Source organism: Choloepus didactylus, chromosome 23 (genome assembly GCF_015220235.1).
Source record: "Choloepus didactylus isolate mChoDid1 chromosome 23, mChoDid1.pri, whole genome shotgun sequence".
Taxonomy (NCBI): Eukaryota; Metazoa; Chordata; class Mammalia; order Pilosa; family Megalonychidae; genus Choloepus; species Choloepus didactylus.
The window spans coordinates 30,583,312-30,610,956 of record NC_051329.1 but is presented as its reverse complement, the minus strand read 5'-3'; the positions used below and the strand labels follow the sequence as shown (position 1 = coordinate 30,610,956).

General features: G+C 40.9%; 1 pseudogene; it reads left to right on the top strand.

Moving 5' to 3' along the window:
* Window positions 1–1,337: 1,337 nt before the first annotated feature.
* Window positions 1,338–25,676, top strand: LOC119519312 (annotated as a pseudogene).
* The last annotated feature ends 1,969 nt before the right edge of the window (window positions 25,677–27,645 follow it).

Here is a 27,645-nt window from a genome sequence, read left to right as displayed (position 1 = left end):
TATTGGAACTATCTAATGAGTCACTAACTGCAGTGATTGATGGGTCTGTATTAACTCTCATGTACCTGATCTTTTTCGGAATATGAGTCAATTCAATGCACAGCAATGGGCATATATTGTCTTGGTATCCAATTTTTCAACTAAGTTTACATAACTTGTATAATGTGTTTTATTTAAAAAGACTAGCATTTGTATTCTAATAATTACATACATGTTTTCCTTTTAAAAGGGCTTACCAGATACTTGTATTAGTCTATTATAAATGTACATATACAGATACCTACAACAAATGCATCTACAAAGGTATATTGATGTAGAATAACAGGACATCAGGTAAATTAAAGGAATACAGCCCTGTGAAATCAAGGATAAGCTCCATTTACATTCTGAGGACTCATACAAATGTTACTTTCTTCATTTTACCTTGATTAATGATCTAAACCTATAGACCAGTAAAGCTTATTTCCTATTATGGAATTCATAATTGAAATACTATAAATATTTTCAAAGTTCTTATAATACATAATCATAATTTATTCAACTTGTAGAAGGATAACACTAAATTTTCCCATAAGAGCACGCTTGTATATTCATTCATAATATTATAACTGTCATATGACCTTTGCTTTCCAGAAATGGGGTTATATTAGATTGATACACTTATTGTTGCAATTCTACCTGTACCTGTGAATCACACATCAATAATTTCAGTTGGATGTTTATATATTTGTGCTAGAAGTGTCTTTAAAACTATCAGTTCAGTCTAAAACATTGTAAAATATCACAATATTGACTTTCCTGTTTGTTTTTTTGCTTGTTTTGGATATTTTTTGTTGACCTGCTTAATTATAAGGTAACATAAAACACCACCAATTTCAATAATTAAATAATTGGCCTCTCTCCCAAAAGAAAAAAAAAACCCGCGCAGCCTCTTCCGGCTCCTCCCTGCTGATGCTCAGCTTGGCGGCTGCAGCCCCTGCCTGACCTGGGCCTCCCGTTTGTCCCCCGGCCAGCCCGGCGCCCCGCGGGCTCCCGCTGCTGCTCGGCCTCCTCGCCCGCAGCGGCCGCGAGAACCAGGCGAGTCGGGCCCTCAGCCGCAGCAGGCCCGGCCCGGCCCGGGGGCGCGACTCGGGAAGGCGGCGCCTCCTCAGCGGGCCGCGGGCCTCCTGCGGGCACCGGGGACAGGAGCACCGAGCAGCCCCGGCCCCGGCGCAGACCCGGGCGCAGCACCCGGTCCCTGCTCGCGCTGCGTCCTCTGCGCGCTGCGGCCCGGCCCGTCTCCGGGGCGCACATGATGCTCCTATCGGGAAACAGTCTCCCAACACTCGCTTCCCACCATGACACTGATAGCAAATTTCCACAAGGTGGAGGCTGAAGCGTCTCCATTTCTTAAGATGCCGTAATTGATTCAGAGGCAGCAGAAAAAATATATTTTCAAGGCAGTTATACCTGCATAAACCACTGTCCATAAAATTTAGTGGACACAAGTCTAAAATCATCAAGCTATTCAACCTCCCAAATTCCACCCACCGTTCCTAAATATTACATCTCTAGTATCCTCTATACTTGTAACTAATGGAATTTTAGGCAGTAACCCATGTGGAAAACATGTAGAAATTCAATCACAGATAAGGATAACCATGATCACTAACCAGGATTTCTTTCAAAGAGACTGCAAAGGTTACATAATAATGCAATAGCACTTATGCTCTCTATTTGTTAGGCACTGTTCTTAGCACTTTCTTTCTGTTCAATGTAATCTTCATAATAGACCCATGAAGAAAATATGATAGTACTGTGCTCTTCAAAGATGAAAAAGACTCAGGCATAGAAGGTTTCAAAACCTGTAAGTAGGAAATCAGGATTTGGGTAATGGCAGTGTTGACCCCAAATCCCTACTTTAACTCCTCATTCTATATTGCTCTGATACATCTTTATCCTTGGGTTTTTCATTATTTCAGTCACTGTCCAATTTTTGTGCTATTCTTTCACCTACTTATTTCTATTTGTTCACTCACCTGGAGATTTCCGTGAAGGAATTCTGGCATTTTTGTCACATTGTCCCATTGAACAAGTCCAGTGACTACAATTCATTTACTTCATTCACTCATTCAATTAAAAAGTGACTGAATATCCAATATATGTCAGAAATTAAATTAGGTCTTAGGTTTTGTTGGCCAAAAGAATGAAAAGGGGTGTTTGGGATGTAAACTTGGTTAGAATTTAGTTGAAGTGATAAAGATCTGGGCCAGATCCTATGGGAGCAAAGAGAAGAGGAGCAGGAGGGGGTGTTCCAGGCCCAGTCTTAGAACAGGGATGGAAACCAGTCAGTCGATGGAGAGGAGACCTGAGGGACAGGCAGGTACAAGGAGGTGAGCAAAGATGCTGAGGCAAAAACAAGGACAGTCAGTTGGAGAAATCCTGAGTGGTTCAGCTTGTATTCAATATTTTTCAAGGTTATTGAACACCTACTAGGTGTCATACCCTGAAGAGTAAGACTCAGTCCCATCCTCAGGAAACCTACAGGAGGGATCAACTGTCTTCCAGCATGTTATTGGAGACCCTAAAATAGTCCTTGTGTGTTAATTACAGCTGCTGATGAGGAGCAAAAGTCAATACCTGGTAATTCTTGGGGACTGTCGTTCTTATTTAGAGGATATTCCCAAGCCCACTTAGTGATCTTCCCATAGCCAGAATGAGACAGGGACTTTGAATGAGTGGAGCAGCCTAAGGGTACACCCACAAGTGAACATTAGGGCAAACTGTGGTGTTTATATACAGTGGAATATTGAATGGCTGCAGGAAGGAATGAAGTCATGAGTCAGGCAACTAGGTGAATGAACCTTGAGGACCTTTTTTTGAGTGAAAGAAGCCAGAAATGAAAGGACAGTCTAAGTCCTCCCTAGTATAAACTAATTATAATGAGCATATGCTTAGAAATGAATGTGAGAGCATAGGTTATCAGGGGACAGAACATGGGCAGAGGTTGGGCAATCAAAGAAGCAGGAGTGCAGACTATTCAAGGAGGCTGGTTGTAAAGGTTTGTAGATTGTAAGCTCTTACAACAGTCACATCTATTCCTGTGTTTTCATTGTCAAATTTTAAGAGATTTTTATTTGGTACAATATTTATATTCTCTATAGGATACTTTCTAATATAACCTATATGGTCATTTTATTTAAAAAATATTATTGCATGGAACCTAGAATGGGGAATGAGATCTTATTGTTCTGTACAGTTTAATGTGGTATCCTGATGTGCCCCAGAGTATTTTGGACAGAAAATAAAAATATATTTGCAAATAACTCTTGAGGGAATTGGGAAAAATGTGAAAATATTAAGGTTTCTAACCTGGGGAATTCCTGTTATTCCCACAAACATTAGGGAATCCCGATTTCATAAGTCAAGTCCTCGATCTTGGGGTTTGCCCTTATGAAACTTATTCCTTCAAAGGAGAAGCTAAGTCTACTTGTAATTATGGCTAAGAGTCACCCCCAGAAAACCTATTTGATTGCTCAGATGTGGCATCTTTCTCTCAGCCCACTCTGCAAATAAACTCACTACCCTCCCCCTGCATGGGACAAAGTCCCTGTTTCATTCTGGCTATGGGAAGATCACTAAGTGGGCTTGGAAATATCTTCTAAATAAGAACTACAGTCCCCAGGGGTATCAGACTCCCAGGGGTATCAGTCTCCCTGGCAACATGGGACATGACTCCAAGGGATGAGCCTGGCCCTGTCATCATGGGCTTCAGAATGCCTTCTTTACCAAAAGGGGGAAAGAAATAAAACAAAGCAAAGTTTCAGTGGCTAGTGATTTCAAATAGGGTCAGGAGGTTGATCTGAGGTTATTCATATGCATTATATAGATATTCCTTTTTAGTTTCTAGTGTATTAGAATAGCTAGAAGGAAATATTTGAATCTGTTGAACAGTAATCCAGTAGACAATTCTTGATGATAATTGTATAGCAATATAGCTTTTACCATGTGACCATGTTATAGTGAAAAACTGGTGACTGACACTCCTTTATCAAGTGTATGGGCAGATGACTAATAAAATAATAAATATATCTATATCTATATGTGTGTGTATATATATATAATGGCAGGGTTTAGGGGTATGGGATGGTTTTGGTGTTCTTTTTTATTTTTGTTTTTATCCTTTTCTTTGTTTTGGAATAACAAAACTGTTCTAAAATTGATTATGATGATGAATGCACAACCACATGGTAATACTGTGAGCCATGGACTCACATGGATTATATGCTGTGCGAATATATTTCAGTAAGATTGCATTAAATAAGAACCTTAAAAAATCAAGGACATACCACTTCACAGATGCTAGGATGACTATAATCAAAAAGGGGAAAATAACAAGTGTTGGAGAAGATGTGGAGAAACTAGAACCATCATACCTGGATGGTGGGAATAAAATGGTGTAGCTGCTTTGGAAAATGATTTGTATATTAAAAAAAAACAAACAAACAGAATTTCCACAAGCCCAACAATTCGACTTCTGGTTATACACCCAAGAGAATTGAAGACACGAGTCCATGCAAAAAAACACACAACTATTCATTGCCTCATTATTCATAATCCAAAAATGTGGGAAATGGCATGACATGTCCACCAATTAATGAATGGATAAACAAATGTTACTATATTTGTATAATAGATTATTCAGTGATACAACAGAATGAAAAACTGATGCAGGCTACAACATGGTGCATTGAAGGAGACCCTGGGAGAAGCATCCCCGTTACCCTGGCTGAGGCTTCCTCCTGTCCCCCTGGTGCTGGTTCTCCTTTCCCTTCTGAGCCTCCCAGGGCAGCCAGCTTGTACCTGTCTGTTGGCTTTGGGTGGTGGCTCCTGGTCCACAGGGAAGAAGGGTGGCCTAAGTCTCCAACCCAGTTACAATGGAGGGAGACATCCATTCACCTTTTTCTGGGGACCCTGAATCCCTGCTTTACACAGCTCCTGCCAAAGAGAAGCCTGCCTCCTGTGCAGGGAGGAGCCGCTCAGGACCACCCACTGCTGTTACCACAGATTCATCCAGAATATTCTCACAAATAGTATGAGAATATTTTAACAAAAATAACACAGACTTCAAATTTTCATCAAGGATATCATTTTTATGAGTTTTAAAAAACAACTGAAAATTGCCTGTATAAACTTGGCTTCATCTGTGATGGTGCAGCCAACTGGAGAGCAGCTGCAGGTTCTTTAGAAATACACTCATGTAAGGGGCAGGGTTGATGACAGGGCAGAGGTGAGCCAATTTCTAGTTAAAACACTCAGAGTCTGTGACTGAGTCCTCTGCAGGGCCCAGGAAAGCAAGATCCCAGCTCCTTGTGTGCAAGAGAAATAGCACAGAGTGACACAGATTGAAGCAGGAGATCTGGGATGACTAGGTTGGCAAAATAGATAGATGCCTATGGGGACAGGGCTGCCTTGGTCTTCAGCCCCACTATTACTAACCTTTAAGCCCCTTGATGGGACAATAGGAGGAAGTTGAGGAATCAACCCTGAGCTTGTCCATCACAGGCCCTTGAGACATTGGTGGCAAATGAACCATAGTGCATGGGTTGGTTGTGGAATGTCTGCTAAGGTTTCACATAACTAAACTCCTGTAAGACAGTCTTGAGCAAGATGTTTGATACAGAGCTCAAAATCTACCATAAAATTTCAATTCTCATATACAGCTCCCTACACCAAACTCCCACCCACCAAAGGCCCAGGAAATGAGATAAGAATGAAGCAGTTTGTAAATTCTGTGTCCACAGAACAGGTATGTCTGCAGAGGGAGAAATGGATGAAGAGGGTTATGGAAAGATTGTCTGACAATTTATGAGTCAGTCTGGATTTAATTCTAAAAAATATGTCATGCCTTGAACTGTATAATTGCAAAGGTTAATATCCACTGTGATTCCTTCAATTTCCAATCAGTTCAATTATTAGCTAAACATTGTGGAAAGGAGAACAAAAAGCCATGTACAGAAGAGTTGTTGGAATCCAGTGTTTTAAGGAACAGAAGCTTGGGAACATAAAATATGGATGTACATAGTAAATCATACACCAATGAGTGATATCACTTCTAAGTTTTGTTCTAAAGCTATTAAGCAAGAGTTTGTGTTGAAGGCTGCAGACAAGTGAAAGATTAAACAGAAGAGTCATAGTGAAGATGGTTGAAGCTGGATCAGATGGTGCACTGTTCAAATGTGATAATTTCTGTTTTTTGTGACTTCAACAATTTCCATAACAACAAATGTTTACAAAATCCCTGACCCTATTTATGATGATGGGCACATTTTCTACTGTTAACAGATGCTCAATGTTGCCACAGTTGGCTGTGTCCATCGTGATTTCATGGGGAAGCTCAACTAATCCCAACAGGCAGAAGAGGAGCTAGTGTGGAGACCTGGGAAGGAAAAGAGTTCAGGGTTTTCAAGAACAGGGAAGTGAGTGCAGCTGGAGGCTGAGAGCAAGGGGAGAGTGCTGTGAGGTGGGCTGCAGTGGTGGGCAGGGGCCTGACACTGAAGGGCATGTCAGAGGATGCTACAAAGTTTGGGTTTTTCAGGAAATATCCATGAGGAGAAACTAAAGGATTTTGAATCAGGGGGTACCTGCCTGACCTGAAGGAGAAAGCTCTCTCTGCAGGCCATGCATGGAGACAGCCCCAGGGAAGAGGGTGAGCCTGGCCCTGTGCCATTTACAAGAAGACCTCGGGAGTCTACACATGCAGGCCATTTGCACAGTTAGAGCAAGTGTGGACCTGGGGTACAGTAAGTGGGTGGTGCTTTTACTGTTTTTATCTCCTCAGGTATTCAAACACATCTGCAACCAGCATGACATTAAAATGCCAAACTCAACATCCTGCTAATCTGAAAACAATGAGTAAGAAAACACAGATGGAAAAAAAAAAAAAACTGTTTTTAAAATGAAGAGTCTATAATCCCTAACAAAATCCTGATAATAAATTGCAATGTAAAAATACATCAAACTGTAAGCTTTACTTAGGGGAAGAAGGATGACTTCATAAAATAAATCAATGCATTACATTGTATTTAGCGAATGTTAAGCTTACCAAAGGAATTTGTTTTTCCAAAATGCACTAAAAGCAATCTATTCACTATCCAAATTAAAAAGCTTTGCAATTGTTTTCAATTTTGGACTGAATGTCATCTTTTGAGCTTGCCATGAGGCATTTTATTCCCTAAAAAATGCCAAGTCTATGCTGTTTTCTTGAAAAGCCCCTACACAGTTTTCAGACCATGTGACCCATCCTCAGTAGCACCTGACCTGATGCCCACAAGGTCACTTAGTCTTGGCAGCATCTTCTCTGGACATGCCAACAGCACATGTTTCCAGCTACCATGGGTCTGGGAGCTCCATCAGGAGTAAGAAACTAATTAGAATCACAGTATCTAGAATAGACATCAATATTTGGACACAGGCAGCAACCTGGTGAAGGGGCAGAAATCAGCTGGGGTCTCAGTCTTTTGGGTCATTCTGTGGTTGTGTCCTTTGACCAGCAGGGGGTTCTGTGGGACTGCTCTGGGGTTCCTACAGTAAGGACCATTCACTCAAAGGGGCCCAGACTGGGTAAATGTCAGTAGCTGGAACTGTGCATGAATTGTGCCTCAAATTAAGAATCAAATGAATCTTGCCACACTCCTGGACCCTGATAGAGACTGAGTGATCAAGGAGTCACTCAATTGCCCTTGAGCCTCAACATGATGTTATTGGATGAACTCCTGGGAACCTAAGTTAGGACACCAGGGGAGCCCCAGGTCTCGCTCCTATTCACAGAGTGGTGGCTGCTGTGGGGGAGGAGTGAGGGAGAGAGGGAGGCAGGGATGCAGTCAGGGCTCCACCTCCCATTTCTCCACCAGGTTTCCAGACTGAGGAACCCCAGGCACTGAATTTGACCCACTCAGGAAACAAACCTGAAGATCTGAAGAGCAAGTGGGCTAAAATAGAATTTAAGCATGATCTAGCAATTCCAGTAGATACATACTGAAAATAATTGAAAGCAGGTGTTCCAGACAAGAACTTGTGCATACATGTTCTTAGCACTGTTCACAATAGCCAAAAGATGGAGACAATCCAAATGTTCATTAACTGGTAATTGTATAAACAAAATGTGATATATCCGTATAATGGAATGTAATTCAGCCACGAAGAAGAATGAAGTTCTGGCCCATGCTAATACATGGATGACCCTTGAACACATTAAACTAAATGAAAGAAACAAAGCACAAATGCTACATATTTTATGATACTATTGTAAGAAGCCTCTGGAATAGACAAATCCTTACATACAGAAAGCAGTGTTGTGGTTGCCAGCGGCTGGGAAGAAGTGGGACTGAGAGTCACTGCTCAATGTGGATGGGCTTTCCTTTTGGGGTGATGAGAACATTTTGGAGTTAGGTAGAGGTGACAGTTTCACAACACTGTGATTGTTCTAAATATCACCAAATGTTTAACATAAAAAGTTCATAGACTTTCACATTCTGTGAATTTTACCTCAACATCAAAGGAAAAAAATGGAAATTACAAAATTAAAAAAAAAAATGAAGAAAATTAACTTGCTGGATGGGCTCAAGAACAGGTAACATTTACATTAAAATTGAGAATTTGGAGAGTATATCTAACACCCTGTAGAAAGAAATGCAAACAATATTTAACAAATTTAGGAAAATCAATGAATCTGGTTTGACCCAGAGAATAAGTTGGAAAATGTCAAAAACAGTAAACAATGTTTATGTGTTGAATATTTTCCATGCAGCATTTAATTCCCACCAATGTTAATATTCTCCTGAGAACAGCACCAGAGGGCATTGTGGAGAGTCTCAGAAGTGTGCAAACACTGAAGTAAACTCAGTTTTACTTTTATTATTAGTCCTGGACCTCTGCTCAGTGACCTGAATGAGAGCCTAAAGCAGCTGCTCACAGCCAGCCCAGGCCACCCTATGGCAGTGGAGATGCTCTGTGGGTGGAGGACCCAGAATTAATTGGTGGTGGTGGTGGGAGGGTGGGGTGATAAAGAGCTCAACCCTTAAGAGTTGCTCTCCCTCCAGTAGTTTGACATTACTTTCAGGGCTAGCTCTAATTATTCTTCTATCAGCTATGTATGTTTTCCTCACTTGACACATTCTTACCAACACTGAACCCTCTAACTTTTGGGCTAATCACCAATATTCAGCACTACTATAATTGTGTTTCAGTGTTTGCTAATAAAAATGTAGCATTATCAAATGTTTGATAACCAGCTTCTTTACTTTTGTGAGTATTCAGTTAGTTTTCTATGCTTTAGAGCTGTTACTTCTTTAGATCACATTTTTACATTAACTATAGCAAGCTTTGTCCTTATTTTAACAATTATTGGGAGATAAATTTTATTGTAAATTTCAGAGTGAATATTACAGTCATTTTTTGGAATTTTGAAGACAACTCTGAGAGCTGATATAGTGTCACTCAGTATATCTCAGAGTTCCATCATTTAAATGGTATCAGCACATCCATCAACTGAATTTTACACAGTTGAAAACAATCATGTGGAAGCTTATGTATTTGCAAGGAAATACTTCTAAGCATATGGCTAAGGGGAAAGCATGATGCATTGAAATGTGTTCAGTAAGGCAGAATTCAAGTGAATTAGGAAGGGAATAAAATGTATTAATGTTTTGGATTATAATGAAAAAATAAACTCTAGAGAAGATTAAACAAACAAGACCTTAAGAGCTGCAGTCACTACAGAAAGAGGGTTAGGAAATAGAAAAAAAGGATAGTAAAGCTTTTTATACTCCATAAATTTTTTGGATATCTATGTTATCTTTGAACCACATGTATATAGAAATTGTTCAAATTTCAAGTGGATTTACTTAATTTTGAATGAATTTCCTGCAAGGAAGCAATGTGTGTGTCTGCCCTAAGAACACAGAGATCAGTGGAAAAGAAGTGGGGCCTCCTGTGAGACCTTGCTTCATGGATGAAGGTATGTTTCCTGGCAAAAAAAAAAAAAAAGCCCACTGAGAAAAAGAGCAAGAGTTGAAGGATAAGGTGGGGGAACTGTCTGTACAATTGCCAAGGGAAGGGCATTCCACTGGAGGGAACAGAATGTGCAAAATTTCCAAAGCAAGAGGAATCTTGATAAAGTTTGGGCTAAGGGAAAGCAAGAGAGGAGAGTGGAGGAAGAGGGGTTCAGAGAGGGGTCAGGGGCAGATGTGGTGCCTTCTAGGCCACTGAAAGGGTCATTTGCTTACTTAAAGAAAACATTTTAATGCAGTAAAAGTGTTAACACTATGGGAAAACTCAGAAAAAATACATAATACATAGACATACAAAATACCATAGGAGTCATAAGTATAATTTTGTCAGCATGTGTCATATGTATAATTTTGTCACCATTTGTTCTGAGCAGGAATTTCCATGCTGGCACCAGAAATACCAGAAGCAATGAAGAGAGGTAAGAATAGTTTATTTTTCCTACACTTAGTAAAAGTGTTCAAGCTGAAATAAATTTGATGAAATATATATATTTTTTTGTTCCAAACATAAGCAAACTAAATCAACGGGCCTAGACTATTGTGGCAAAATACAGAAGCTTCCAGTCAATATATCAAGCAATAAATTTAAGGAAATGTGGAACAGATAAATCCCACAGGAAGTAAGCTGAAATTTGGGCAAAATCATGCTTACAAAAGTGTTTGTTGCATGGTCAATAGGATGACAGAATAATTAGTTGAAACCATAATTTTTATGTTGTTTTTTGTATCCACCAAACCTTAACATTAAGCTCATTTCTCAGGTCCCTTAGAAGTTACTTGAAGGTAACTGTGCCTACATAGGACACCTAGAGGTCCCTATGGATGGCACTGACTGCATCTTGTCTGCCAACTTAGTCATGGGTTTCCAGAACTCAGATTTCCTGGATGACCCATAGAAGTTTCCATCCTTCCTGGGTCTCTCTGACCACAGCATGGGGTGGGGTGCTGGTTCCCCTCTACCCACAGAAGCCACAATCCTCGGTGTATCCCTGAGCTTGATGCAGGCTCCCTGCCCTTTCAGCAGTGTCTTCCTCCTTAAAGGCACTTCTCTTACCACATTCTTCTCTCTCTTAACCTAGTTATGTTTTCTTTGATAGGTACAGTATGGGATGTTGGTTGGAGGTGGGGTGGGTGAGTGGAGGTTCAGACCTTCAATATGTTTTATGATCCCCTTTTCCCATTTAGTAATACAGATCAACATCACTGCATTATGTCAAGTATATTTTATTGTAAGGTCATTATTGTCAAATACTTTTATATTATTTTTATGTTTCTCTCTATTATAAACTACATGTTGTACTTCTTTCTAATGACTTCTTTCCATATAGCATAGCTACTGAAATATCTGGCTCAAAGGAAGGATGGACAATTTTGTAGAGAACTCGATCTTTTACCAGAGAGATATTGCTGGAAATTACAAGATAGTGATAGTAATAATTATAGGACACCTTTGATATTTTTCATGACATAAAATAGATATTTTGGTCCTCCAATAAGCATAAAAGTTTATAAATCCTTTCTAGGATGCCTGTGGTCAACTTCCACTCTCTGACTGGACCCAGCCATGGCTGTGTGAGCTGCTGACAGTCCTACCTACTGGACATGTGCTAATATGACAGATGAGCCAAAAATCCAGAAAGCAGGATCTCACACACACACACACACACACACACACACACACACACACACAGTCACATGTAATGGTGCACACAAGCACCGCAGACACACCTGTGAACACAGACATGCACATGCAGGTGCACACACTCACAAATATGAACATACACAAGCCTCCAAGGAGAATTGTTTACCCGAAGCATCATCGAAAGTTCTGGGGTAGGTCCCCCTTCCACTAGTGGCTCCCCATGGAGGCGGTGGTACGCATGCCCAGGACGCTCACGCCCCCCCACCTCAACAGGGCAGCGACTAGGGCAGTGGCTGCGTAAGTGCAGCTGGGGCAACCGTGGCGGCCTGAGTCGGCTGTGAGCCGCGGTGACCCAGCCACAGATCCAGGAGGGACAGACCTGTCAGCTGCCTGCTGAAGCAGTGCTGGTCACAGGGAATGCTCAGTTCCACAAGCTCCATGTCATTTGATTTGAAGACTGCATGTCCTGCCTCCAGCAATTTCTCTGTTCTGTGATCAATGGGATTCACAGCAACTTAAATAGAAAACTAAATGATCCAGGGGCATGGAAAGGATGGCTCATATTGGTCTAGGATTGGCTATGAGTCCAGCATTTTCATTGAAGGGAGTTTCATTTTGAATAAAAATAAAAGGTCTCCTGTGACTTGCCAGAAAAGGCACCATGAGAGCAAGTCAAGGTGGCCGTGCATATCTTAAAGAATGGTTGTGGTGGGCTGGACTGCTGTTGTATGTGTAGAGAACATTTCAATAAAATATTTATTTAATATGATATTTATATATTAAATGTTTGCATACACCCTTGTAGTCTCATCTTACTAGAAAATTTTAAAACTTTACTGTTTTTTAATGAACAAAATTCAAAATGTGTAAAATTAAGCCTGTAAATGTCATTCAGCAGTTTAATCATTTATCTTACTTAACTTGAACTAGAAGACTGTTTGACCAGATTAAAATATGTCTAGTATGTGTTTTTAAAAATTCTGCTCCATTAAAAAGAAGGGACTTTTAAAAATGAAAGATCCTAGAAAATACCCTGTTTTTAGTTCCTCCTCTTCCATTAGTTCTCATTCCAGACTGAAAAGGGTGTATGTAATTAATAAGACTGTCCAAGGTTATTTTGATTGTGTTACCTTTAAAAAGGTACATGGAACAAATGATCCTTAGGACACTGAACCTTCAGAGAAACCATTCAGGATTATACAATTATTTAAGTGATTTATATTAAAATAACAAATAGATATTGAAACAGGAGAGTGAAGAACTTTCTAAGCTTAAGAGCAGATGAAATAATAAAGAAACTGATGAATTTGACTATTCATTCAACAAATGCTTACTGATTATCTTTTATATGCCAGGCACTGTTCTAGATGCTAGAGATATACTGGTGAGAAGAAATCAGAAAAATTCCTACCCACATGAAGCTTACATTCAGGATGGGAAGACAGACAATAAACTAAATAACTTTAAATGTGTTATTGATAAATGCTAAGGAGAAGGAATAAAGTAGGAAAGGGAGATGTGAAATAGAAGATAGGTTTAAAATTTAATAGGGGGTTAGAAAGTCCTCATTGAAAATGTATTATTTGAGACAAAGAGCAAAAGAAAATGAGCAAGCTAGCCGTATGGATATTTGAGGGAAAGAACATTTAGGCAGGAAACAGCAGTAAATGTGAAGACCATGAGCTGGGACCAGGCCCTGCCTACTCAAGTGTGAGGCAGCCTCCAAGATGCCCCCGGTGAATCTTGCCTTCTGGTCTTCACACCTTTATGTACACTTCTCACCATGAGTCAGTCCTGGCCTGGTGTGATCAAAGAAGATGGCAGAAAGGATGATGTGTGACTTCTGAGGCTACATCATGAGAAGCGATGCAGCTTCTACCTTGGTGTCTTGGAACATAGGAACTGTGCTGTGAGGACACTCAGCCTGCAGAGGGGTCCCCAGGCTACAGCCAGTACCCATCTCGCAGTCCTGTGAGTGACCCACCTTGGAAGTGGACACTTAAGGTCGATTCAGATCTTCAGATGACTGCAGCCCCTGACTACAACCTCGTGAAAGTCTATGACTTGGAGCTACCTACTGAGCCCTTCTCAAATACTTGACCAACAGAAACAATGAGAGATAACGTTACAGATGTTAGAAGCTGCCAAATTTTGAGGTGTTCTGTTATGGAGAACTCAATTACTAAAATCTCTTGTGATGAGTTCAGAGAGGTTGTGGGACCAGAACGTGCAGGTGTTATTGGTCATAGGACTTTGGTTGGAAGCCATGGGAGGCTTTTGAGCCGAGGGGTTGCATGACCTGACTGAGGGGTTGCATGACCTTGATGGGCTCTCTCTGGTTGCTGTGCTGAGAATAGACTTCTTTAGGGCAGAAGCATCAAGACACTAGGTTAGAGGCTGCTGCAGTGATCAGGTAAGATGAGGTGGCCTGGACCAGGGTAGTGATAATGAGGGTGTAGAGAAGTGGTGGAATTCTGGATACATTTTGAAGGTAGAACTAACAAGACTTGCTGACTGCCCAAATGTAGGGTGGGAAGGAGTGGTATCAGGAATGACATGGAGATTTTGGCCATAGTACCTGGAAGAATTGAGTGGCCATTAACCAGGTGGTAAGATTATGGGAGGATCTGTGCTGGTGAGGTGGGATGATATCAGAAGTTGACCTGGACATGTTAATGATTGAAATGCCTATAAAATGTTCAAGTACAATGTCAAGTTTCCAGTTAGATACACAGGTCTGTAATTCCATGTAAATCCAGGCTGTAGAGAATAAAAGTTTGGGAATCATCAGTTTATAGATGGTATTAAAAGTTTTGTGATGGGATGTGAGAATCTAGGGAATGAGTATAGATACAGAAAGAGGTTCAAGATCAGAACTGAGAACCATCCCATGTTCAGAATTCAGGGAGATGAGGAGGAGCTGTTAGAATAGTCTGAGAAAGAGGAATCAGGGTGGTGGGAGGAAATTGGGTGAGTGTGGTATCCTGGAAGCCAAGTGAGGAAAATATTTGAGGGAACAGAGAGTGCTCATTTGTGTCCAATGGTGCTGAAGTAGCCTAGGTACAATGAGGAGTGAAAAATAACCATGGAGTTTAGACATATGTTAGTCCTTGGTGAACCTGAGAAAGTAGCCTTGGTATTAAAAGTATACAAAACATTTGATGTCAAAAAGCAATGTTGAAACGAGGCGGGGCAAGATGGCAGACTGGTGAGCTGTATGTTTTAGTTACTCCTCCAGGAAAGTAGGTAGAAAGCCAGGAACTGCGTGGACTGGACACCACAGAGCAATCTGTCTTTGGGCATACTTCATACAACACTCATGAAAATGTCGAACTGCTGAGATCAGTGAAATCTGTAAGTTTTTGCGGCCAGGGGACCCGCGCCCCTCCCTGCCAGGCTAAGTCCCGTGGGAGGAGGGGCTGTCAGCTCTGGGAAGGAGAAGGGAGAACAGCAGTGGCTGCTCTTATCGGAAACTCATTCTATTGATCCAGACTCCAACCATAGATAGACGGAGACCAGACACCAGAGAATCTGAGAGCAGCCAGCCCAGCAGAGAGGAGACAGGCATAGAAAAAAAAAAACAACACGAAAAACTCCAAAATAAAAGCAGAGGATTTTTGGAGTTCTGGTGAACACAGAAAGGGGAAGGGCGGAGCTCAGGCCCTAAGGCGCATATGCAAATCCCGAAGAAAAGCCAATCTCTCTGCCCTGTGGACCTTTCCTTAATGGCCCTGGTTGCTTTGTCTCTTAGCATTTCAATAACCCATTAGATCTCTGAGGAGGGCCCTTTTTTTTTTTTTTTTAATCCTTTTTTCTTTTCCTAAAACAATTACTCTAAGAAGCCCAATACAGAAAGCTTCAGAGACTTTCAATTTGGGCACGTCAAGTCAAGAGCAGAACTAAGAGAGCTCTGAGACAAAAGGCAATAATCCAGTGGCTGAGAAAATTCACTAAACACCACAACTTCCCAAGAAAAGGGGGGTGTCCGCTCACAGCCACCATCCTGGTGGACAGGAAACACTCCTGCCCATCGCCAGCCCCATAGCCCAGAGCTGCCCCAGACAACCCAGTGTGACGGAAGTGCTTCAAATAACAGGCACACACCACAAAACTGGGCGTGGACATTAGCCTTCCCTGCAACCTCAGCTGATTGTCCCAGAGTTGGGAAGGTGGAGCAGTGTGAATTAACAAAGCCCCATTCAGCCATCATTTGAGCAGACTGGGAGCCTCCCTACACAGCCCAGCAGCCCAGAACTGCCCTGGGGGGACGGCATTCACCTGTGACATAGCACAGTCATCCCTCAACAGAGGACCCGGGGTGCACAGCCTGGAAGAGGGGCCCACTTGCAAGTCTCAGGAGCCATACGCCAATACCAAGGACTTGTGGGTCAGTGGCAGAGACAAACTGTGGCAGGACTGAACTGAAGGATTAGACTATTGCAGCAGCTTTAAAACTCTAGGATCACCAGGGAGATTTGATTGTTAGGGCCACCCCCCCTCCCCAACTGCCCAGAAACACGCCCCACATACAGGGCAGGCAACACCAACTACACACGCAAGCTTGGTACACCAATTGGGCCCACAAGACTCACTCCCCCACTCACCAAAAAGGCTAAGCAGGGGAGAACTGGCTTGTGGAGAACAGGTGGCTCGTGGATGCCACCTGCTGGTTAGTTAGAGAAAGTGTACTCCATGAAGCTGTAGATCTGATAAATTAGAGATAAGAACTTCAATAGGTCTACAAACCCTAAAAGAACCCTATCAAGTTCAACAAATGCCACGAGGCCAAAAACAACAGAAAATTATAAAGCATATGAAAAAACCAGACGATATGGATAACCCAAGCCCAAGCACCCAAATCAAAAGACCAGAAGAGACACAGCACCTAGAGCAGCTACTCAAAGAACTAAAGATGAACAATGAGACCATAGTACGGGATATGAAGGAAATCAAGAAGACTCTAGAAGAGCATAAAGAAGACATTGCAAGACTAAATAAAAAAATGGATGATCTTATGGAAATTAAAGAAACTGTTGACCAAATTAAAAAGATTCTGGACACTCATAGTACAAGACTAGAGGAAGTTGAACAACGAATCAGTGACCTGGAAGATGACAGAATGGAAAATGAAAGCATAAAAGAAAGAATGGGGAAAAAAATTGAAAAAAATCGAAATGGACCTCAGGGATATGATAGATAATATGAAACGTCCAAATATAAGACTCATTGGTGTCCCAGAAGGGGAAGAAAAGGGTAAAGGTCTAGGAAGAGTATTCAAAGAAATTGTTGGGGAAAACTTCCCAAATCTTCTAAACAACATAAATACACAAATCATAAATGCTCAGCGAACCCCAAATAGAATAAATCCAAATAAACCCACTCCGAGACACATACTGATCACACTGTCAAACACAGAAGAGAAGGAGCAAGTTCTGAAAGCAGCAAGAGAAAAGCAATTCACCACATACAAAGGAAACAGCATAAGACTAAGTAGTGACTACTCAGCAGCCACCATGGAGGCGAGAAGGCAGTGGCACGATATATTTAAAATTCTGAGTGAGAAAAATTTCCAGCCAAGAATACTTTATCCAGCAAAGCTCTCCTTCAAATTTGAGGGAGAGCTTAAATTTTTCACAGACAAACAAATGCTGAGAGAATTTGCTAACAAGAGACCTGCCCTACTGGAGATACTAAAGGAAGCCCTACAGACAGAGAAACAAAGACAGGACAGAGAGACTTGGAGAAAGGTTCAGTACTAAAGAGGTTCGGTATGGGTACAATAAAGGATATTAATAGAGAGAGGGGAAAAATATGGCAAACATAAACCAAAGGATAAGATGGCCGATTCAAGAAATGCCTTCACGGTTATAACGTTGAATGTAAATGGATTAAACTCCCCAATTAAAAGATATAGATTCGCAGAATGGATCAAAAAAAATGAACCATCAATATGTTGCATACAAGAGACTCATCTTAGACACAGGGACACAAAGAAACTGAAAGTGAAAGGATGGAAAAAAATATTTCATGCAAGCTACAGCCAAAAGAAAGCAGGTGTAGCAATATTAATCTCAGATAAAATAGACTTCAAATGCAGGGATGTTTTGAGAGACGAAGAAGGCCACTACATACTAATAAAAGGGGTAATTCAGCAAGAAGAAATAACAATCGTAAATGTCTATGCACCCAATCAAGGTGCCACAAAATACATGAGAGAAACACTGGCAAAACTAAAGGAAGCAATTGATGTTTCCACAATAATTGTGGGAGACTTCAACACATCACTCTCTCCTATAGATAGATCAACCAGACAGAAGACCAATAAGGAAATTGAAAACCTAAACAATCTGATAAATGAATTAGATTTAACAGACATATACAGGACATTACATCCCAAATCACCAGGATACACATACTTTTCTAGTGCTCACGGAACTTTCTCCAGAATAGATCATATGCTGGGACATAAAACAAGCCTCAATAAATTTAAAAAGATTGAAATTATTCAAAGCACATTCTCTGACCACAATGGAATACAATTAGAAGTCAATAACCATCAGACACTTAGAAAATTCACAAATACCTGGAGGTTAAACAACACACTCCTAAACAATCAGTGGGTTAAAGAAGAAATAGCAAGAGAAATTGCTAAATATATAGAGACGAATGAAAATGAGAACACAACATACCAAAACCTATGGGATGCAGCAAAAGCAGTGCTAAGGGGGAAATTTATAGCACTAAACGCATATATTAAAAAGGAAGAAAGAGCCAAAATCAAAGCACTAATGGATCAGCTGAAGAAGCTAGAAAATGAACAGCAAACCAATCCTAAACCAAGTAGAAGAAAAGAAATAACAAGGATTAAAGCAGAAATAAATGACATAGAGAACAAAAAAACAATAGAGAGGATAAATATCACCAAAAGTTGGTTCTTTGAGAAGATCAACAAGATTGACAAGCCCCTAGCTAGACTGACAAAATCAAAAAGAGAGAAGACCCATATAAACAAAATAATGAATGAAAAAGGTGACATAACTGCAGATCCTGAAGAAATTAAAAAAATTATAAGAGGATATTATGAACAACTGTATGGCAACAAACTGGACAATGTAGAAGAAATGGACAATTTCCTGGAAACATATGAACAACCTAGACTGACCAGAGAAGAAATAGAAGACCTCAACCAACCCATCACAAGCAAAGAGATCCAATCAGTCATCAAAAATCTTCCCACAAATAAATGCCCAGGGCCAGATGGCTTCACAGGGGAATTCTACCAAACTTTCCAGAAAGAACTGACACCAATCTTACTCAAACTCTTTCAAAACATTGAAGAAAATGGAACACTACCTAACTCATTTTATGAAGCTAACATCAATCTAATACCAAAACCAGGCAAAGATGTTACAAAAAAGGAAAACTACCGGCCAATCTCCCTAATGAATATAGATGCAAAAATCCTCAACAAAATACTTGCAAATCGAATCCAAAGACACATTAAAAATATCATACACCATGACCAAGTGGGGTTCATTACAGGCATGCAAGGATGGTTCAACATAAGAAAAACAATCAATGTATTACAACACATTAACAAGTCAAAAGGGAAAAATCAATTGATCATCTCAATAGATGCTGAAAAAGCATCTGACAAAATCCAACATCCCTTTTTGATAAAAACACTTCAAAAGGTAGGAATTGAAGGAAACTTCCTCAACATGATAAAGAGCATATATGAAAAACCCACAGCCAGCATAGTACTCAATGGTGAGAGACTGAAAGCCTTCCCTCTAAGATCAGGAACAAGACAAGGATGCCCGCTGTCACCACTGTTATTCAACATTGTGCTGGAAGTGCTAGCCAGGGCAATCTGGCAAGACAAAGAAATAAAAGGCATCCAAATTGGAAAAGAAGAAGTAAAACTGTCATTGTCTGCAGACGATATGATCTTATATCCAGAAAACCCTGAGAAATCAACGATACAGCTACTAGAGCTAATAAACAAATTTAGCAAAGTAGCGGGATACAAGATTAATGCACATAAGTCAGTAATGTTTCTATATGCTAGAAATGAACAAACTGAAGAGACACTCAAGAAAAAGATACCATTTTCAATAGCAACTAAAAAAATCAAGTACCTAGGAATAAACTTAACCAAAGATGTAAAAGACCTATACAAAGAAAACTACATAACTCTACTAAAAGAAATAGAAGGGGACCTTAAAAGATGGAAAAATATTCCATGTTCATGGATAGGAAGGCTAAATGTCATTAAGATGTCAATTCTACCCAAACTCATCTACAGATTCAATGCAATCCCAATCGAAATTCCAACAACCTACTTTGCAGACTTGGAAAAGCTAGTTATCAAATTTATTTGGAAAGGGAAGATGCCTCGAATTGCTAAAGACACTCTAAAAAAGAAAAACGAAGTGGGAGGACTTACACTCCCTGACTTTGAAGCTTATTATAAAGCCACAGTTGCCAAAACAGCATGGTACTGGCACAAAGATAGACATATAGATCAATGGAATTGAATTGAGAATTCAGAGATAGACCCTCAGATCTATGGCCGACTGATCTTTGATAAGGCCCCCAAAGTCACTGAACTGAGTCATAATGGTCTTTTCAACAAATGGGGCTGGGAGAGTTGGATATCCATATCCAAAAGAATGAAAGAGGACCCCTACCTCACCCCCTACACAAAAATTAACTCAAAATGGACCAAAGATCTCAATATAAAAGAAAGTACCATAAAACTCCTAGAAGATAATGTAGGAAAACATCTTCAAGACCTTGTATTAGGCGGCCACTTCCTAGACTTTACACCCAAAGCACAAGCAACAAAAGAAAAAATAGATAAATGGGAACTCCTCAAGCTTAGAAGTTTCTGCACCTCAAAGGAATTTCTCAAAAAGGTAAAGAGGCAGCCAACTCAATGGGAAAAAATTTTTGGAAACCATGTATCTGACAAAAGACTGATATCTTGCATATACAAAGAAATCCTACAACTCAATGACAATAGTAGAGACAGCCCAATTATAAAATGGGCAAAAGATATGAAAAGACAGTTCTCTGAAGAGGAAATACAAATGGCCAAGAAACACATGAAAAAATGTTCAGCTTCATTAGCTATTAGAGAGATGCAAATTAAAACCACAATGAGATACCATCTAACACCGGTTAGAATGGCTGCCATTAAACAAACAGGAAACTGCAAATGCTGGAGGGGATGTGGAGAAATTGGAACTCTTATTCATTGTTGGTGGGACTGTATAATGGTTCAGCCACTCTGGAAGTGAGTCTGGCAGTTCCTTAGAAAACTAGATATAGAGCTACCATTCGATCCAGCGATTGCACTTCTCGGTATATACCCGGAAGATCGGAAAGCAGTGACACGAACAGATATCTGCACGCCAGTGTTCATAGCAGCATTATTCACAATTGCCAAGAGATGGAAACAACCCAAATGTCCTTCAACAGATGAGTGGATAAATAAAATGTGGTATATACACACGATGGAATACTACGCGGCAGTAAGAAGGAACGATCTCGTGAAACATATGACAACATGGATGAACCTTGAAGACATAATGCTGAGTGAAATAAGCCAGGCACAAAAAGAAAAATATTATATGCTACCACTAATGTGAACTTTGAAAAATGTAAAACAAATGGTTATAATGTAGAATGTAGGGGAACTAGCAGTAGAGAGCAATTAAGGAAGGGGGAACAATATTCCAAGAAGAACAGATAAGCTATTTAACGTTCTGGGGATGCCCAGAAATGACTATGGTCTGTTAATTTCTGATGGATATAGTAGGAACAAGTTCACAGAAAGGTTGCTATATTATGTAACTTTCTTGGGGTAAAGTAGGAACATGTTGGAAGTTAAGCAGTTATCTTAGGTTAGTTGTCTTTTTCTTACTCCCTTGTTATGGTCTCTTTGAAATGTTCTTTTATTGTATGTCTGTTTTCTTTTTAACTTTTTTTTTCATACAGTTGATTTAAAAAAGAAGGGAAAGTTAAAAAAAAAAAAAAAAGAAAGAAAAACAAGATAAAAAAAATGATGTAGTGCCCCCTTGAGGAGCCTGTGGAGAATGCAGGGGTATTCGCCTACCCCACCTCCATGGTTGCTAACATGACCACAGACATAGGGGACTGGTGGTTTGATGGGTTGAGCCCTCTACCGTAAGTTTTACCCTTGGGAAGACGGTTGCTGCAAAGGAGAGGCTAGGCCTCTCTATATTTGTGCCTAAGAGTCTCCTCCTGAATGCCTCTTTGTTGCTCAGATGTGGCCCTCTCTCTCTGACTAAGCCAACTTGAAAGGTGAAATCACTGCCCTCCCCCCTACGTGGGATCAGACACCCAGGGGAGTGAATCTCCCTGGCAACGTGGAATATGACTCCCGGGGAGGAATGTAGACCCAGCATCGTGGGACGGAGAACATCTTCTTGACCAAAAGGGGGATGTGAAAGAAATGAAATAAGCTTCAGTGGCAGAGAGATTCCAAAACGAGCCGAGAGGTCACTCTGGTGGGCACTCTTATGCACACTTTAGACAACCCTTTTTAGGTTCTAAAGAATTGGGGTAGCTGGTGGTGGATACCTGAAACTATCAAACTACAACCCAGAACCCATGAATCTCGAAGACAGTTGTATAAAAATGTAGCTTATGAGGGGTGTCAATGGGATTGGGCAAGCCATAAGGACCACACTCCACTTTGTCTAGTTTATGGATGGATGAGTAGAAAAATAGGGGAAGGAAACAAACAGACAAAGGTACCCAGTGTTCTTTTTTACTTCAATTGCTCTTTTTCACTCTAATTATTACTCTTGTTATTTTTGTGTGTGTGCTAATGAAGGTGTCAGGGATTGATTTAGGTGATGAATGTAGAACTATGTAATGGTACTGTAAACAATCGAAAGTACGATTTGTTTTGTATGACTGCGTGGTATGTGAATATATCTCAATAAAATGATGATAAAAAAAAAGCAATGTTGAAGCTTCTTGTAATGGTGGCTTAGTAATTGAATCAATATTCCTGTTGGAAATAAGTTAAAGGGCTTAAGATAAAAAGTATCTTAAAAACATCAAAAATTAACATTGTGTTAAGAACTACTTCACCAGAATCAAGGAAAAGATTAGGGCTTAGAAGAGTAAGCTGGAGACATTTTGGCCCTAAAGGTGTTTGCAGCCTCCAGAGGAGGCAGCTGAGAGACAGAGTAAATCTTTGAACTGGATTAATAAGAGTCAGAGTCTGATGCTGCCAAGGATGGTAATTCTGATTTAAAAACCCTGCTGTGGGCTGGCGATGTTGAAAGCTATACCTTTTGAGTGAGGTACAGACTGTGCAATATCTGATCATTTGGGTGCACCAGACAATGTCAAGCATTAGTCCTAAATTGCCAGTGCTCTCTGGAGCCTGGCAGAAGGAATCAAAACTACTCTCTTAAAAGGGATTACATCATCTTGGCCTTAAATTGTTTCTATAAGTAATTTTTAAAATAAAATGTCCTGTTAAAAACAGAGAGGAAGTACATGAGAACAAGAAAAATTAACAAAAGTGACTGGTAGAAACTGACCCATAGACTCATAGATATTGGATGAATCACAGATCATAAAAACATGCTTTCTACAAGAAGCTGTTGTTCCAGTGATGAGATGGGAAATATAGCAACATTGCATATTTGCAAAACAAAAACAAAAACAAACAAAAAAACCCTAAAAGAAGTCATGTAATTAAAAATGCAATAATGAAAATTAAATGAGTAGATTTAATATTTAATAGAGGATTAGGTGTGACTGAAGAGAGAATTTGTGAACTGGACAATAGTTTGGAAGAAATTATCTAGATCGAGAAACAGGAGATCAAAAGATGAACAGTAAGTATAGGAGGGTTATGAATCTTAGTGGATTCAATGAATAATTAGATTCACAGAACTGGGAGAAAAGGGAATGGAGCACGAGTAATGTTCGAAGAGAAAATGGCTGAGATTTTTCTAAAATCTGACTAAAATTATCAAACCATGGAGTAAAGAAGTTCAAGAAGACTGAAAGAGGATCTATGAAAAGAAAACCCAGACTTAGATACATCATAGCAGAGACAGAATATCTTAAAATCAGTCAGAGAAAACAGAGAGTACCCTCAGAGGGGGTTACAGATTGGCAGTTGACATCTCAACAACATTTGAAGATGGAAAATAGTGGTGCCAAAAATAGGTAGTTGGCAGTAGAATTCTCTACTCACTGAAATTATCCTTCAAGAATAAGAACTAAATAAAGATGTTTTTGGACAAAGTAAAACTGATAACATTATATTCAAGTAAATTAAAAGAGTTTTGTGCAGGCAGAAAGAAATTGATACATTTGGAAAGTTAAAGATGCAGGAAGGAAAGAAACATTTATATAAACAGTGAAAAAAAGCAATAAAAATGACTTGTGGACTTAAACTTTCCATATATAAAATTAAAATATACAAGAAAAATAACAAAAGTTGTAAGGGAGAAAATGGATTAAAGTGTTCTAAGTTTCTTGCATTGTCAGAAAGAGAGTAAAGGTAAATATTAACATTAGAATTAACAAGCCCTAGATACCTGTTGTGATATCTAGGATACACAGGAGAGGAACAGAGCAAGTGTACAACTTCCTAATTAATGGAAGAGAGAACGTAATGTTTTTAAAAAGTTTGAAAAAGCAAGGAAGATGAGAGATAAGAACAGACGGATAAGAAGACAGCAGATAAGAAAATGAAAATAATCATACAAATCCATGTTTTTGTTTTGTTCTGTGGTATGTAATAGAATCAGTAGGGATAGAGGACTATCCTAGATGAAAAAGTATTTGAGACGTTACAGACAAATTCCTTGATTGATTCCTAGAAGGAAAAAACCAACTCTAAAAGACACTTTAGGGATTTTAAGGGAAATATGAATAAGGATTTCTTAATAGATGGTATTCTTACTTTATAAGATAGTTATATTTCCATGTAGTATTTAGGAGTGGAGTCATGCTGTTTGTAATTTGTTAAAATATTTTAGCAAAAATAAAAAGCATTTATCTTAAATATAAAAAGACGAACAGCACATTTGGGGGAAAAACATTTGAAATTGGTTACCTCTTTTAAGTCTGGATGATGGGTATATTTTATTCTGTTTCTGAATAGTTGGAATGCTTTGTTATTATAATTTGGAATGTTTAAGAGTTTTAAAATAAAACAATCAGTGTGGACCGGGAATACAGGCCCACATTGGGATCTAGTACATCTTTAACGAGGACGAGGACGTGGAGCCACAGGCCACCCCCCCCACCCCCCACCTGAGCCCCGATTGCAGCCACGGCTTGACCGAAGGCGGGGACGGGCCACCACTGATCCCGCCGCTGACCCCGCCGCAGCCCTACGACCCGCGGGTGCATGGAATGGTGTATCCTGTGTTCTCCCGCGATGGGTGCATTCACCCGAAGAGCTTCGGGCCGGCAAGAGGCGCTGAGCACCTGCACGCCCGAGAACCTGCTCTGCAAGTGCAAGCCGGGCGACCTGGTGGAGTTTGTTTCACAGGCGCAGGTTACGCACTGGGCGGTGCACACGGGCAACTTCCAGGTGGTGCATCTGGCCCGGCGGGAGGTGAGCAACAACTTCCTGATGGACACGAACCAGGGCCGGCACGGCCAGGGGGTCAACGAGCCAGCCGCGACAAGCCGCTGAGCCCCAGCGCCATGGGGCGCAACGCGCTGGCTCACTGGGCGCCAAGGAGCGCGATCGCCGCTGGCGCCGCTCCCAGAGCTCTGCCGCCCGGTGTCCTTATGGCGAGCGTGGGTTCAAGACGGGCGGTGAGCTGCGCATTGACAAGCAGCCCCACCTGCTGCAGATCCAGCTCTCCCTGCAGCACAGCTACCTGCTCCAGTTCCGGATCCTAGAAGACCTGATCACGGAGAAGCGGCACAAAGACCAGATCAGGCGCACCGCACAGGGCCGAGAGTGAGAAGAGTGAGGGCTCCAAAGAGGACCCGGAGGCGGTGGCTCACTGAAGGGCCAGCGGAGTGCGAAGCTGAGAAAGGGAGCCCTTTGCTCAGCCACTACCTTTTCCCTCCCTCGCTCCTTCCCTCCTAACTCTGCCATGTTCTGGGCCCCATCTGGGCTATGTGCCTTCTGGAAAAGGGAGAGTTGGGGAAATGCACAGCCCACTGTGGCTTGAACTTGTCATTTTGGACCGGGAAGGAGAAGGGATGCAGAGGGAGCAGGTAGACTCGTTGTACAAGACACAGTACAAGCCATTTTGTGGCCTATTTCTTAACGTTGGAATAGAACCCTTGTTTCACAACCACAGCCCCTAACCCCCACCCCCTGCCTGGAGATCCCTGAATCAAGGCCACACAACTTGAAGGATTTTCCTATATACTTCCTTTTTAGAAACTCTGAAGTCGAGGTTAAAATTTCTAAAGGTCTGGCCCTTCATAATAACTCAAAATGAAATATTTTAATTACAGGGCATTAGCCATGTTCCCTGCCTTCACAGTTACCACCAAACCAGGTCCTATCCCTTTCATTGGTAAAGATCAATTACAAGCCTAAGTATTAGACTGAAACTTTGGAGGAAAATAAATTTTTTGTTGGAAATGAAGATGATTTGGTCTGTCTATTCAGTCTATTAATTGTTCACATTTAATAACCTCACATCTTTGTTTTCTTGCTCATGGAAAAGTGGGGCAAGTTTAAATGTGAGCAAATACATTTAAAAGAACCTATCAGATTTTTTATTCTGCTTAATAGTAGTGAACAGTAAAAGTAATGACTGATGTGCAGACAGCAGGTGGGAGGAAGAGAACACCCTGCCTGCAGCTCTGGCCCCACCAGCCCTCTTTGCTTCTCTCCCACCCTGTCTGCCTCCTTTCTCCCCAAATGGAAAGCCAATGTCCAGTCACACTAAGGTACAGCAGTGATCATCTGTGGTTAAACGTGAACTGTTCTTTCTGAGAGAGCCCAACTGGAAGGAGGAGCTCCTGTAAAAGCCACACCAATGTCCAGAGAAGAAATTTTATTTTATAACAGAGCTGGAAAATAGAATAGGAAATAGAGACCTAATCCAGATGTTGAGTTTTTATAAAATGCAAGCATCTTTATAGGGTATCATTGATGTGAAATATGTAATACTTAGTACCAGTGACTCCATTGAAATTTCCTTAGGCTTTGTGATGGTTGGGTTCATGTGTCAACTTGGCTAGGTGGCCTAGCTGTCTGGTCAAGCGGGCACTGGCCTGACGATTCCTGTGAGGCTATTTGAGGCTGGTTGGTTTGTCAGATCATCAGTCAATTGACTGCGGCTGACTGATGACTCATCAAGGGGCGTGCTTCCATAGTGAGAGAATGCAATTGGCTGGATTTGGTCCGGGTGATCAGTTGGAGGCTTATAAGCCGGACGGTTAGAGAACCTTCACCACTTCTTCAGCTGCTCAGTGAAGCTTTTCCTGGGGAGCTCGTCGAAGTTGCCAGTTCGTTTCCTGAGGAGTTCGTCAAAGTTGTCGGTTCGTTTCCTGAGGAGTTCTTCAAAGTTGCCAGTTCGTTTCCTGAGGAGTTCGTCAAAGTTGTCGGTTCGTTTCCCGAGGAGTTCGTCGGACGTCTCCCTTGGAGTTGACAGCTTGTTGACGGCTCTGCAGAATTTGGACTCGTGCGCTCCCGCAGTTGCGTGAGTCACTTTTACAATTTGATAATCAGAGACATCTCTCATTGATTCTGTTTCCAAGGAGAACCCTAACTAATACAACTTGGTACCGAGAGTGGTTCTTGAGAAACGGAATCTTAAAATGGGCTTTTACAACTTGTTTTCTACTCTGATTAGATTCAGAGACACTAATGACTCTATTTCCAATAATCAAGAGGGTACTAAGAGTCCATGGCAGGAGTTGGCAAAGGAAATACGTAAAATAGCACCATTTGATTCTCCTAATTGTGCT